The sequence below is a fragment of the Arachis hypogaea genome, chromosome 4, assembly GCF_003086295.3.
Source record: "Arachis hypogaea cultivar Tifrunner chromosome 4, arahy.Tifrunner.gnm2.J5K5, whole genome shotgun sequence".
In the NCBI taxonomy this organism is placed as follows: domain Eukaryota; kingdom Viridiplantae; phylum Streptophyta; class Magnoliopsida; order Fabales; family Fabaceae; genus Arachis; species Arachis hypogaea.
In genome coordinates, this window is record NC_092039.1 from 59,296,958 (window position 1) to 59,313,277 (window position 16,320).

The window sequence follows — 16,320 nt, forward strand, 5'->3', positions numbered from 1 at the left end:
GGGCCCCGGAAGTGGATTTATGCATCAATTACTTATTCATGTAAACCCTAGTAGCTAGTCTAGTATATATAGAACATTTATCTATTGTATTAGATATCTTTGATCTCAGTTTTGTTTTATTCTTCATCTTAGGGGATCATTGATCACGTTAGAGAGGGCTGGCCATTCGGCCATGCCTGAACTCTTTGCTTATGTATTTTCAACGGTGGAGTTTCTGCACACCATAGATTAAGGGTGTGGAGCTCTGCTGTACCTCAAGTATTAATGAAATTCTATTATCTTTTATTCAAATCTCTTTTATTCTTATTCCAAGATATTCATTCGTACCCAAGAACATGATGAATGTGATGAGCCAGATTACCCTCATTATCATTCTCAATTATGAACGTGCGTGATTGACAACCATGTCCGTTCTACATGCAACAGAGCTTGAATGCGTATCTCTTAGATTCCCCAACAGAATCTTTGTGGTATAAGCTAGATAGATGGCGGCATTTATGAGGATCCGGAAAGTCTCACCTTGTCTGTGGTATTCCGAGTAGGATCCTGGGAATCCGGAAAGTCCAACCTTGTCTATGGTGTTCCGAGTAGGATTCCGGTAATGAATGATCGTGACGTGCTTCAAACTTTAACCTGCTGGGCGTTAGTGACAGACGCAAAAGAGGGATTCTATTCCAGTAGGAGCGGGAACCAACCGGTGATTAGCCGTACTGTGACAGAGTGCGTTAGCATAGTTTTCACTGCGAGGATGGGATGTAGCCATCAGCCATGGGTGATGCCTCCAGACTGGTTAGCTGTGCGAGTGACAGCCGCACAGGTTATTTCCCCGTGAGGAATGAAAGTAGCCACAGTTGATAGTGAACCCCTATACAAAGCTTGCCATGGAAAGGAGTAAGAAGGATTGAGTAGAAGGAGTAGGAGAGCAGGCGTCCGAGAGCTCTACAGCATCTCCATCCGCTTATCTGAAATTCCCACCAATGAATCTGCATAAGTGTTCTATCCCTTTTATTATTTCTTCTTTTTATTATTAATTATTCGAAAACCCATAAACCATTTTTAATCTGCCTAACTGAGATTTGCAAGGTGACCATAGCTTGCTTCATACCAACAATCTCTGTGGATTCGACCCTTACTCACGTAAGGTTTATTACTTGGACGACCCAGTACACTTGCTGGTTAGTTGAACGGAGTTGTGTCCACTCGTGCCAATTTCTAAAATCCAATTACAAGAAAATAGGAAACACAATTTCGTCCACCAGAAATCCAGGCCTAAGCGGCTAAATCAAGCTGTCCCTAACCATATGCTTGTGGCATGCAGGTCCAAGTGAAAAGCTTGAGACTGAGTGGTTAAAGTCATGATCCAAGGCAAAAGAGTGTGCTTAAGAACTCTGGATACCTCTAATTGGGGACTTTAGCAAAGCTAAGTCACAATCTAAAAAGGTTCACCCAGTTATGTGTCTGTGGCATTTATGTATCCAGTGGTAATACTGGAAAATAAAGTGCTTAGGGCCACGGCCAAGACTTATAAAGTAGCTGTGTTCAACAATCAACATACTAAACTAGGAGAATCAATAATACTATCTGAATCTGAGTTCCTATGGATGCCAATCATTCTGAATTTCAAAGGATAAAGTGAGATGCCAAAACTGTTCAGAAGCAAAAAGCTACTAGTCCCGCTCATCTAATTAGAATCTGAGCTTCACTTAAAACTCTAAGATATTATTGCTTCTTGATTTCTTTTTATCCTATTTTATTTATCTAGTTGCTTGGGGACAAGCAACAGTTTAAGTTTGGTGTTGTGATGAGCGGATATTTTATACGCTTTTTGGGGGTAATTTCATGTAGTTTTTAGTATGTTTTAGTTAGTTTTTAGTATATTTTTATTAGTTTTTAGGCAAAATTCATATTTCTGGACTTTACTATGAGTTTTTGTGTTTTTCTGTGATTTCAGGTATTTTCTGGCTAAAATTGAGGGAGCTGAGCAAAAATCTGATTCAGGCTGAAAAGGACTGCTGATGCTGTTGGATTCTGACCTCCCTGCACTCGGAATGGATTTTTTGGAGTAAACGAAGTCCAATTCGCGCGCTCTTAATTGGGTTGGAAAGTAGACATCCAGGGCTTTCCAGCAATATATAATAGTCCATACTTTGCTCGAAGATAAATGACGTAAACTGGCGTTTAATGCCAGTTCCATGTTCCATTCTGGCGTTAAACGCCAGAAACAGGTTACCAGTTGGAGTTGAACACCCAAAACAGGTCACAACCTGACGTTTTACTCCAGAAACAGCCCAGGCACGTGAGAAGCTCAAGTCTCAGCCTCAGCACATACCAAGTGGGCCCCAGAAGTGGATTTCTACACTATCTATCTTAGTTTACTCATTTTCTGTAAACCTAGGTTACTAGTTTAGTATTTAAACAACTTTTAGAGACTTATTTTGTACCTCATGACATTTTAGATCTGAACTTTGTACTTTTTGACGGCATGAGTCTCTAAACTCCATTGTTGGGGGTGAGGATCTCTGCAGCATCTCGATGAATTAATGCAACTATTTCTGTTTTCTATTCAAACACGTTTGTTTCTATCTAAGATGTTTATTCGCACTTCAATATGATGAATATGATGATCCGTGACACTCATCCCTATTCTCAATCTATGAACATGTGCCTGACAACCACTTCTATTCTACCTTCGATTAAATGAGTATCTCTTGGATTCCTTAATCAGAATCTTTGTGGTATAAGCTAGAATCCATTGGCAGCATTCTTGAGAATCCAGAAAGTCTAAACCTTGTCTGTGGTATTCCGAGTAGGATTAAGGGATTGAATGACTGTGACGAGCTTCAAACTCGCGATTGTTGGGCGTAGTGACAGACGCAAAAGGATCAATGGATCCTATTCCGACATGATCGAGAATCGACAGATGATTAGCCGTGCGGTGACAGCGCACCAGGACCATTTTTACTGAGAGGATGGATGGTAGCCATTGACAATGGTGATCCACCAACACACAGCTTGCCATAGGAGGAACTTTGCGTGCGTGAAGAAGAAGACAGGGGGAAGCAGAAATTCAGAAGACAAAGCATCTCCAAAACTCCAACATATTCTCCATTACTGTGTAACAAACACTCATTTCATGCACCCAGGTATAACTCATACTCTGATTCTACATAAAACCTGCTTAATACCCTTGCTAACTGATGCGCGGATAATTTATACGCTTTTTGGCATTGTTTTTAGTATGTTTTTAGTATGCTTTAGTTAGTTTTTATTATATTTTTATTAGTTTTTAGTTAAAATTCACTTTTCTGGACTTTACTATGAGTTTGTGTGTTTTTCTGTTATTTCAGGTATTTTCTGGCTGAAATTGAGGGACCTGAGCAAAAATCTGATTCAGAGGCTGAAAAAGACTGCAGATGCTGTTGGATTCTGACTTCCCTGCACTCGAAGTGGATTTTCGCGAGCTACAGAAGCCTAATTCGCGCGCTCTCAACTGCGTTGGAAAGTAGACATCCTGGGCTTTCCAGCAATGTATAATAGCCCATACTTTGCCCGATATTTGATGGCCCAAACAGGCGTTCCAAGTCAACTCAAGAATTCTGGCGTAAAACGCCGGAACTGGCACAAGAATGGGAGTTAAACGCCCAAACTGGCACAAAAGCTGGCGTTTAACTCCAAGAAGAGTCTCTACACGAAAATGCTTCAATGCTCAGCCCAAGCACACACCAAGTGGGCCCGGAAGTGGATTTTTATGTAATTTACTCATCTTTGTAAACCCTAGGCTACTAGTTCTCTACAAATAGGACCTTTTACTATTGTATTCTCATCTTGGTAGCTATCTTTGAGTAGTCTTATGCTATCATAGATCATGGGGGCTGGCCTCTCGGCCATGCCTAGACCTTGTTCTTATGTATTTTCAACAGTGGAGTTTCTACACACCATAGATTAAGGTGTGGAGCTCTGCTGTACCTCGAGTATTTATGCAATTACTATTGTTCTTCTATTCAATTCAGCTTATTCTTGTTCTAAGATATCACTTGTTCCTCAGCTTGATGAATGTGATGATCCGTGACACTCATCATCATTCTCACCTATGAACGTGTGCCTGACAACCAACTCCGTTCTACCTTAGATTGAGTGGATATCTCTTGGGTTCCTTAATCAGAATCTTCGTGGTATAAGCTAGAATTGATGGCGGCATTTAAGAGAATCCGGAAGGTCTAAACCTTGTCTGTGGTATTCTGAGTAGGATTCAAGGATTGAATGACTGTGACAAGCTTCAAACTCGCGATTGTGGGGCGTTAGTGACAGACGCAAAAGAATCACTGGATTCTATCCCGCCATGATCGAGAACCGACAGCTGAATAGCCGTGCTGTGACTGAGCGCGTTGAACATTTTCACTGAGAGGACGGGACTGTAGCCATTGACAACGGTGATGCCCAACATACAGCTTGCCATGGAAAGGAGTAAGAAAGATTGGATGAAGACAGTAGGAAAGCAGAGAGACGGAAGGGACAAAGCATCTCCATACGCTTATCTGAAATTCTCACCAATGAATTACATAAGTATCTCTATCTTTATTTTATGTTTTATATTATCCTCCATAACCATTTGAGTCCGCCTGACTGAGATTTACAGGATGACCATAGCTTGCATCATACCAACAATCTCCGTGGGATCGACCCTTACTCGCGTAAGGTTTATTACTTGGACGACCTAGTGCACTTGCTGGTTAGTTGTGCGAAGTTGTGATAAAGAGTTGAGATTGCAATTGAGCGTACCATGTTGATGGCGCCATTGATGATCACAATTTCGTGCACCAAATTTTTTTGGCGCCGTTGCCGGGGAATTAAATGTCCTAACTACAGTTTCGCATTTGTTCCCTGCAATAACAGTGCCAAGTTTTGATCCGGCAACAACACCAAGTTTTTGGCGCCGTTGCCGGGGATTGTTTGAGTTTGGACAACTGACGGTTCATCTTGTTGCTTAGATTGGGTATTTTTCAGAATTTTTAAGAATGAATTCTAGTGTTTCAAGGTGATGTTCTTATCATCACCAAAGCTGATTGATCTTCATCAATTTAGCTCTTGAATGTAATGTCCTGCTGAAGCTTGGCTAGCCATGTCTAATTCCTTTAGACTAAAGCTTTAGACTAACATTGCATGATTCCTGGAATTCTTATTAAAAATTTTGAATCTCTTTATTTTCTTCTCCGTATAATTTTCGAAAAATCCAAAAAAATTACAAAGTCATAAAAACCAAAAATATTTTATGTTTCTTGTTGAGTCTAGTGTCTCATTTTAAGTTTGGTGTCAATTGCATGCATTCTTTGAATTCAATCATGTGTCTTCATTGATCTTCAAGTTGTTCTTGATGATTTCATTGCTCTGATCTTTAAATTCTATTGTCTTAAGTGCTTTGTTGTTTCTCATATGCATTCTCAACTTGTTAGTGTTAGTAGTATACAAACTTCTAAGTTTGGTGTCTTGCATGCATTGTTTATTTGATTTTAGTTGCATTTTGATTTTTCCTCATCATTAAAAATCCAAAAAAATTTTTAATTTGTGTCTTTTCAAGTCAATAATGCAGAGAATTGAAGATTCAGAACATACAACAGAGGAATTACACAGAAAAAGCTGGGCGTTCAAAACGCCAAGTGAGGAAGGAAAACTGGCGTTTAAACGCCAGCCAGGGCACCTGGCTGGGCGTTTAACGCCCAAAAGGATAGAGTTTTGGGTGTTAAACGCCAGAATGGAACGCTAGGATGGCACAAGAGGGAAGATTTTGTTTTCAATTCAAATTTTTTTTCAAGTTTTCATAATTTTTCAAAATCAAATCTTTTTCAAATCATATCTTTTCAATCATATCTTTTCAAAATCAATTTCTTTCCACTTTCAAAAATACTTGCTAACAATTAATGATTTGATTCGACATTTCAAGTATGTTTCCTTTTCTGTTGAGAAAGGTTTAATGTTTGAATCATATCTTTTCTTGTTAGCCAAGTCATTAATTTTAAAAATCAAATCTTTTTAAACTGTTTTTCAATCATATCTTTTTAAAACCATAACTTTTCAATCATATCTTTTTAATCACATCTTTTTCAAAAATAGTTTTCAATCATATCTTTTTTATTTCTAATTTCAAAATCTTTTTCAAAAATCACTTTATCTCTTTCCCAATCATATTTTTCGAAAATCATTCTTCAATTTTTCAAAATGTTTTTAAAATCTTTTTAATTTATTTTTGAAAATTTCTTCCCCTCTTTTCACATCCTTCTATTTATGGAATAACATGTACAATTCGAACTCTATCTTTCTAAGTTCGAATTCTTCTACCTCTTCCTTCTACTTTTCTTTTCCTCTGACACCTCAAGGAATCTCTATACTGTGACATAGAGGATTCCATATTTTCTTGTTCTCTTCTCTTTCATATGAGCAGGAGCAAAGACAAAAGCATTCTTGTTGAGGCTGACCCTGAACCTGAAAAGACCTTGAAGCGAAAGCTAAGAGAAGCTAAAGCACAATTCTCTGTAGAGGACCTAACAGAAATCTTCAAAGAAGAAGACATGGCAGCCGAAAACAACAACAATGCCAACAATGCAAGGAAGGTGCTGGGTGACTTTACTGCACCTACTCCCGACTTCTATGGGAGAAGCATCTCTATCCCTGCCATTGGAGCAAACAACTTTGAGCTTAAGCCTCAATTAGTTTCTCTAATGCAACAGAATTGCAAGTTCCATGGACTTCCATTGGAAGATCCTCATCAGTTTTTAGCTGAATTCTTGCAAATCTGTGACATTGTCAAGACCAATGGGGTTGACCCTGAGGTCTACAGACTTATGCTATTCCCTTTTGTTGTAAGAGACAGAGCTATGATATGGTTGGACTCACAACCTAAAGAAAGCCTGAACTCTTGGGAAAAGCTAGTCAATGCCTTCTTGGCAAAGTTCTTTCCACCTCAAAAATTGAATAAGCTTAGAGTGGAAGTCCAAACCTTCAGACAGAAGGAAGGTGAATCCCTCTATGAAGCTTGGGAAAGATACAAACAATTGATCAGAAAGTGTCCTTCTGACATGCTTTCTGAGTGGAGCATCATAGGTATCTTCTATGATGGTCTGTCTGAACTGTCCAAGATGTCATTGGATAGCTTTGCTGGAGGATCTCTTCATCTGAAGAAGACGCCTGCAGAAGCTCAAGAACTCATTGAAATGGTTGAAAATAACCAATTCATGTACACTTCTGAAAGGAATCCTGTGAACAATGGGACGAATCAGAAGAAAGGAGTTCTTGAGATTAATACTCTGAATGCCATATTGGCTCAGAACAAAATATTGACTCAGTAAGTCAATATGATTTCTCAAAGTCTGTCTGGAATGCAAGCTGCACCAGGCAGTACTAAGGATGCTTCATCTGAAGAAGAAGCTTATAATCCTAAAAACCCTTCAATAGAAGAGGTGAATTACATGGGAGAACCCTATGGAAACACCTATAATCCTTCATGGAGAAATCATCCAAATCTCTCATGGAAGGATCAACAGAGACCTCAACAAGGTTTCAACAACAATAATGGTGGAAGAAACAGGTTTAGCAATGGCAAGCCTTTTCTATCATCTTCTCAGCAACAGACAGAGAATTCTAAGCAGAGCCACTCTGACTTAGCAACCATGGTCTCTGATCTAATCAAAACCACTCAAAGTTTCATGACTGAAACAAGGTCCTCCATTAGAAATTTGGAGGCACAAGTGGGTCAGTTGAGCAAGAAAGTCACTGAACTCCCTCCTAGCACTCTTCCAAGAAATACAGAAGAGAATCCAAAAGGAGAATGCAAGGCCATCAACATGGCCGAACTTGGAGAGGAGAAAGAGGCAGTGAGTGCCACTGAGGAAGACCTCAATGGACGTCCACTAGACTCCAATGAGTTCCCTAATGAGGAACCATGGGAATCTGAGGTTCACACTGAGACCATAGAGATTCCATTGGATTTACTTCTGCCATTCATGAGCTCTGACGAGTATTCGTCCTCTGAAGAGGATGAAGATGTCACTGAAGAGCAAGTTGCTAAGTACCTTAGAGCAATCATGAAGCTAAATGACAAGTTATTTGGTAATGAGACTTGGGAGGATGAACCCCCTTTGCTCACCAAAGAACTAGATGACTTGACTAGGCAGAGATTACCTCAAAAGAGACAAGACCCTGGGAAGTTCTCAATACCTTGTACAGTAGGTACCATGACCTTCAAGAAGGCTCTGTGTGACCTAGGATCAAGCATAAACCTCATGTCTCTCTCTGTAATGGAGAAGCTAGGGATCTTTGAGGTGCAAGCTGCAAGAATCTCACTAGAGATGGCAGACAATTCAAGAAAACAAGCATATGGACTTGTAGAGGATGTTCTGGTAAAAGTTGAAGACCATTACATCTCTGCTGATTTCATAGTCCTAGAGACTGGGAAGTGCATGGATGAATCCATCATCCTTGGCAGACCCTTCCTAGCCACAGCAAAGGCTGTGATTGATGTTGACAGAGGAGAATTGATCATTCAAGTGAATGAAGAATCCCTTGTGTTTAAGGCTCAAGGATATCCCTCTGCAACCATGGAGAGGAAGCATGAAGAGCTTCTCTCAAAACAGAGTCAAACAGAGCCCCCACAATCAAACTCTAAGTTTGGTGTTGGGAGGCCTCAACCAACTTCTAAGTTTGGTGTTGAACCCCTACATTCAAACTCTAAGTTTGGTGTTGGGAGGTTCCAACATTGCTCTGAGTATTTGTGAGGCTCCATGAGAGCCCACTGTCAAGCTACTGACATTAAAGAAGCGCTTGTTGGGAGGCACACCCTGGAGGAAAACTTGCTGGCGTTTAAACGCCAGTAAGGGCAGCAAATGGGCGTTTAACGCCCAGTTTGACACCATTCTGGGCGTTTAACGCCAGAAAGGGGCACCAAACTGGCGTTAAACGCCAGGAAAGGGCAAGAAGTTGGCGTTAAACGCCAGAAATGGGCACCAGCCCGGCGTTTAACGCCAGAATCGGAGAAGGAGCATTTTTGCTCACCACTTGGTGCAGGGATGAATTTTCCTTGACACCTCAGGATCTGTGGACCCCACAGGATCCCCACCTACCCCACCACTCTCTTTCTTCTTCACCCATTCACCAATCACCTCAATACCTCTTCCCCAAAAACCCCTCACCTATCAAATCCCACTATTCTCTTCATCACTCACATCCACCCTTCATAAAACCCCACCTACCTCACCATTCAAATTCAAACAACTTTCCCTCCCAACCCACCCTCACATGACCGAACCCTACCCCTCTCTCCACCCCTATATAAACCCATCTTCACCCCTTCATTTTCACACAACCAAAACACTACTTCTCCCCCTTGGCCGAACCACAAAGCCACCACCCTCTCCTCTCTTCTTTTTTCTTTTGCTCGAGGACGAGCAAACCTTCTAAGTTTGGTGTGGTAAAAGCATTGCTTTTTGTTTTTCCATAACCATTTATGGCATCTAAGGCCGGAGAAACCTCTAGAAAGAGGAAAGGGAAGGCAAAAGCTTCCACCTCCGTGTCATGGGAGATGGAGAGATTCATCTCAAGGGTGCATCAAGACCACTTCTATGAAGTTGTGGCCATGAAGAAGGTGATCCCCGAGGTCCCTTTCAAACTCAAAAAGAGTGAATATCCGGAGATCCGACATGAGATCCGAAGAAGAGGTTGGAAAGTTCTTACCAACCCCATTCAACAAGTCAGAATCTTAATGGTTCAAGAGTTCTATGCCAATGCATGGATCACTAAGAACCATGATCAAAGTGTGAACCCGGACCCAAAGAATTGGCTTACAATGGTTCGGGGGAAATGCTTAGATTTTAGTCCGGGAAATGTAAGGTTGGCATTCAACTTGCCCATGATGCAAGGAGATGAACACCCTTACACTAGAAGGGTCAACTTTGATCAAAGGTTGGACCAAGTCCTCATAGACATTTGTGAAGAGGGCGCTCAATGGAAGAGAGATTCAAGAGGGAAGCCGGTTCAACTGAGAAGGCATGACCTCAAGCCCGTGGCTAGGGGATGGTTGGAGTTTATCCAACGCTCAATCATTCCCACTAGCAACCGGTCCGAAGTTACTATAAACCGGGCCATCATGATTCATAGCATCATGATTGGAGAGGAAATAGAAGTTCATGAGGTTATATCCCAAGAACTTTATAAGGTGGCGGACAAGTCCTCTACCTTGGCAAGGTTAGCCTTCCCTCATCTCATTTGTCACTTCTATTATTCAGTCGGAATTGACATAGAGGGAGACATCCTCATTGATGAAGACAAGCCCATCACTAAGAAGAGGATGGAGCAAACAAGAGATCCTACTCACCATGAAATCCCTGAGATACCTCAAGGGATGCACTTTCCTCCACAAAACTATTGGGAGCAAATCAACACCTCCCTAGGAGAATTAAATTCCAACATGGGACAACTAAGGGTGGAGCACCAAGAACATTCCATTCTCCTCCATGAAATTCGAGAAGATCAAAGAATCATGAGAGAGGAGCAACAAAGGCAAGGAAGAGACATTGAGGAGCTCAAGCACTCCATAAGATCTTCAAGAGGAAGAACAAGCCGCCATCACTAAGGTGGACCCGTTCTTTATTCTCCTGTTTTTCGAATTTTTATGCCTATGTTTATCTATGTTTGTGTCTTATGATCATTAGTGTCTTAGTGTCTAAGCCTTAAAGTTATGAATGTCTCATGAATCCATCACCTTTCTTAAATGAAAAATGTTCTTAATTGGAAAAGAGAAGAATTGCATGAATTTTGAATTTTATAACAGATTAATTATTTTGATGTGGTGCCAATACTTTAACTTCTGAATGTATGCTTGAACAGTGCATATGTCTTTTGAATTTGCTGTTCATGAATGTGGGCTCTTGAAAGAATGATGAAAAAGGAGACATGTTACTGAGGATCTGAAAAACCATAAAAATGATTCTTCAAGCAAGAAAAAGCATTGAATTCAAAAAAAATAAAAAAAAAGAAGAAAAAGAAAAAAATAAAGTTGTGATCCAAGGCAAAAAGAGTGTGCTTAAGAACCCTGGACACCTCTAATTGGGGACTCTAACAAAGCTGAGTCGCAATCTGAAAAGGTTCACCCAGTTATGTGTCTGTGGCATGTATGTATCCGGTGGTAATACTGGAAGACAGAGTGCTTTGGGCCACGGCCAAGACTCATAAAGTAGCTATGTTCAAGAATCATCATACTTAACTAGGAGAATCAATAACACTATCTGGATTCTGAGTTCCTATAGAAGCCCATCATTCTGAATTTTAAAGGATAAAGTGAGATGCCAAAATTATTCAGAGGCAAAAAGCTAAAAGCCCCGCTCATCTAATTAATACTGATCTTCATAGATGTTTTTCGAATTCATTGCATATTCTCTTCTTTTTATCTTATTTGATCTTCAGTTGCTTGAGGATAAGCAACAATTTAAGTTTGGTATTGTGATGAGCGGATAATTTATACGCTTTTTGGCATTGTTTTTAGTATGTTTTTAGTATGCTTTAGTTAGTTTTTATTATATTTTTATTAGTTTATAGTTAAAATTAACTTTTCTGGACTTTACTATGAGTTTGTGTATTTTTCTATGATTTCAGGTATTTTCTGGCTGAAATTGAGGGACCTGAGCAAAAATCTGATTCAGATGCTGAAAAAGACTGCAGATGCTGTTGGATTCTGACCTCCCTGCACTCGAAGTAGATTTTCTGGAGCTATAGAAGCCCAATTGGCGCGCTCTCAACTGCGTTGAAAAGTAGACATCCTGGGCTTTCCAGCAATGTATAATAGTCCATACTTTGCCTGAGATTTGATGGCTAAAACAGGCGTTCCAAGTCAGCTCAAGAATTCTGGCGTAAAACGCTGGGACTGGCACAAGAATGGGAGTTAGACGCCCAAACTGGCACAAAAGCTGGCGTTTAACTCCAAGAAGAGACGGAAGGGACAAAGCATCTCCATACGCTTATCTGAAATTCTCACCAATGAATTACATAAGTATCTCTATCTTTATTTTATGTTTTATATTATCCTCTATAACCATTTGAGTCCGCCTGACTGAGATTTACAAGATGACCATAGCTTGCTTCATACCAACAATCTCCGTGGGATCCACCCTTACTCGCGTAAGGTTTATTACTTGGACGACCCAGTGCACTTGCTGGTTAGTTGTGTGAAGTTGTGATAAAGAGTTGAGATTGCAATTGAGCGTACCATGTTGATGGCGCCATTGATGATCACAATTTCGTGCACCACTAACTTAAGCATCGGAGTCCCTTGCAGGTACCACCACCCTCCGGTGACAAAGGATCAGCAGCATTATCAGTCCAACAAGTCGGACACGACAGCTCCGGCCACCACGCACAAGTCGGACCCGTCATCTCCGATCAATACAGAAGATCTCGTCCGAGATCGACCTACAGTTTCAAGTAACCCTCGGAACAGATTCCATTCTAAGATGTATCTTCGTTCTTCAAATGAAACCGGGTGGAATGAGAGTATGACCCATTTTCTACATGGGTTCTTGCGAGTCTCAAGCGGGATAGCATTGAATCACAAGCTTGATTATGCATCTCTTGGACGGCTAATCCACGACTTCGTTGGGGACATAGGAACATATGTGCAACCGAGGTACGGGGTGATTAGGGCCTTTATGGTATAGACTAGAATCATAAAGCTTCATTCTCCGATCCAGAAGATCCGACCTTGTCTGTGGCATTTTGAGTAGGATCAGCAGGGATTGAATTGCTAGAGCTTCACCCTCGTTCAGATTAGATGACCATTAGCACCGGCGTGTGATCTAAACGAGAGGAGATTAATGACCACTATCCCCGGCGTTTATCACTTACAATTCGCCATGGAATGATTCATCCATTGTTCGAGTAGACAATAAGAAAAGTTGATTCAGAAAGAAGAAGCATCTCCGAAGCCTCAACCGATTTCTTATCACTGTTTTCACACCAATTCAGTAATTCTTTCCTTATTCTGTTTTTTTGCATTTTTTACAACCACTATCTTTTCTAACTGCCTGACTGATGACATGTCATCATGTCATGTTTTTCTATGCTTTTTCATACAAGAAATTGATAATTAGTGCTTAAATATTGCATTCTTTTGTGCTTAAATTGTATATTTCTTTGATCTTTTGGTTTGATAAATTTTGTAGGAAATAAGTGGAAAAAGAAGCAAAATAGCACAAAATCATCTCAAAAAAAAGAGAAAAAGAATTTTGGGGCACACTTTAAAGATTGAGCACGCTTTAGACCTTAGGCCACGCTTTTAAAAGCGTGGCCCATGACCATAAAGCCATGGCATGATAAAGCCTTATGCATGCATTCAAAACCAATGAACCATGGTGTTCATTAAGCGGCATTATTAATAAAGCATGCATGCATTTAATTGAGAAGGAATTAAATGAATGCTACATTGGCTTTATTAGTTAAAATGCAATGAAAGCATGCATGAAACTTTAATTAATAATGTCAATTGGCAATGAAACCAAGCTTCACGTTAATTGGCATTATTTATTGATAAGGCGTTAAATGCATGCATGAAACCTTTATCAAGTAATGCCATGAACCAAGGCGTTAAATGCATGCATGATTGATAAGGATTTGTGATCATTGGCTTATGCATTCATTTAAAGAATAAACGCTATAATGAGCGTTCATTAAAGCAAAGAGTAGCGTTCATTCTTTTGAACGTTCTCGGGCATTCACAAGCAACGTAGCGCTCTACCAGGGCCAAGGAATGGAGTGCTCTCTTCACCAACTGAGCGCTACAAGGAAGAAACAAGGCAAGGAAGAGCGCTCAAAGAAAGAGCGCTAAGTTAACTTAGTTAACTTTATCGGACTCTCACCAAAACAAAAACAAGGCAAGAGTTCAACCACCAAGGCTCGAACAAGGGAGCCTCAACCCAAAGCTTGGAGCGCTGCGTTGGTTTTATTCACTGAGCGCTCCCTTACACAAGACAATTGCACCAAGTATGCTTCTCTTATGGTTCGAAAGTGGAGTCCCACTAAAAACAATGGAGCGTTGCGGTCTCTCACTTAACCGAGCGCTACTCTCCCTTACACAAGGAAGCTTGGCACGCAACAAAATTTGAGGAGCCTGGGACGAGCTAAAAATTGAGTGTTGCGCTACCTTAGTTAACCGAGCACTCCCCTAGCAAGTGTTCATGGTCCATTTTCAATCAATTGCCAACATCCGGATCCACTCTTCTTCAAATCCAAAGCAAGTAAGACCCAATTAACATCACTCAAAGGCACAAGAATCAGTTAGCTTAGGAAATTATTTTAATTATAATTTGTTTAGAATTTTATTTTCATTTTTATTTTGTAAAAAGCCTATAAAAATGCATCTGTTCCATTTTAGAAAGAAGGCTGGCTCAACTAGGGAGCAGTAGGAGTAGAGAGCTCTCTCTTTTAGTTTTCCTTTTTTGAATTTGAAGGATTAAAGATCAAATCTAAGTTTTGCTTTCTGTTTTATTTCCACTATTCTGCAATTTCAACTTCTTTTTCTGCAATTTCTTCTTTTCTGTTTTGGTAAGAGAACAATTGAGATTTAAGCTTTCATTCCATTTTGATTCTTCTGCAATTCTACACTTCTGTTTTGGTATTAACTTGATCTGTTGCTGAATTTCCCAGCATCCAATTGCCTTTATTCTTCCTGCAATTTAAATTTTCAGTTGCTTGATCTATTACTTTCTTTAATTTCCAGCACCCACTCCCCTTTACATTCACTGCGATTTACATTTCTTGTTATTTAAGTTTCTCCAGTTTACATTTCTTGCTCTTTAAGTTTCTGTCCAATTTGCTTTCTGCACTTTAAATTTTCTTGTCATTTACTTTATGCTGCATCAATTATCACTCACCAATGTTAGCTTGACTAAACTAATCACCCACTAAAGTTGCTTGATCCATCAATCCCTGTGGGATTGACCTCACTCTAAGTGAGTTATTACTACTTGATGCGACCTGGTACACTTGCCGGTGAGTTTAGGTGTGGAATCTAATTTCCAACCCATCACTTACTAAGATTTACAAGATAGCCTTTGTTTGCTCAATCCAATAATCTTTATGGGATTCAAACCTTACTCACCTGAGGTATTATTTAGACGACCCGGTGCACTTGCCGGTTCATTTGTGTGAAGTTTGCGGAGTTTAATTTCGCGCACTATTGCTCCTATACCACACAAGACTTTTTCAAAGGTTGTGCTTCCGATGGTTCATGGTATTTGAAAGCTTCCCGAATCTTGCATCTTTCTTGGCAATTTACTCTGAATGATGGTACTACATTCCTTGGTCATGACCACTGTCTCATCTTCCTTTAAAGTTCTCTTCTTGGATAGCAACTCCTTCATGAACTTAACATAGAGAGGCATTTGCTTCAAAACCTCAGCAAAAGGAATATTGATTAGTAACTTTCTGAAGACTTCTAAGAACTTTGAAAATTTCTTGTCCTTGGTCTTTTTTTGAAGCCTCTGAGGATATGGCATTTTTGGCTTATACTCGGGTGCTTTAGGCTTCACTAGGTATTGCTCAAGATCAACCAGAAAGGGATTATCAGGGTGCCTCTCAGGGGTGTCCTTCCCCTAGGCTAATAGGCTTGTGCCTTTTTCGGAGCTTATTTTTCAACCGATTCCTCAGTAGCTTGTGTTTTCTTACCTGCCACTAGTCCACTTATTAAGGTGATAACCTTGCACTCCTCTCTTGGATTTGGAATTGTATTACTACGAAAGGTATTTGTGGACCTCTGATCAATCTCAGCACTTTTTGTGGCTAGTTGACCCATCTGAACCTCCAAGTTCCTAATTGCAGCTCTAGTCTCTTGCATGAGACTAAGAGTACTCTTGGAGAGCTCTGCAACTACAGATTCCAAGTCAAAAGATTTTTGAGAATGAAAAGGTGCATTGTTGTTGTTGAAATCACTTTGATTGAAATTATTCTGATGGCCCTAATTGTTATTAAAGCTCTGGTGCCTCTGTGGTTGATTTTTCCATCCAAAATTTGGGTGATTCCTCCACCCCGGATTGTAAGTCATGGAAAAAGGATCATTATTGGGGGGAGAAATTGCTCACATAATTAACCTGTTCAGAGGGAAATTGAGTATAATTATAAGTCTCACCTTGAGAAAAACCACCACTCATATCATAGGATGTATCTTGAGTATTGACAATTGAGACTTGCATTCCACTCAAGTGTTGAGTAATAGCATTAATATGTTAATACATGGCCTTGTTCTGAGCAAGAATTGCATCCAAAGCATCTAATTCCATGACTCCTTTT

The 16,320-nt window shown here is 40.2% G+C and overlaps 1 non-coding gene across 1 annotated transcript; it reads right to left on the reverse strand.

Moving 5' to 3' along the window:
* Window positions 1–6,968: 6,968 nt before the first annotated feature.
* Window positions 6,969–7,076, reverse strand: LOC112798460 (small nucleolar RNA R71). Its single transcript, XR_003200071.1, has one exon. It is a non-coding gene; the product is annotated as a small nucleolar RNA R71 (small nucleolar RNA).
* Window positions 7,077–16,320: the final 9,244 nt, after the last annotated feature.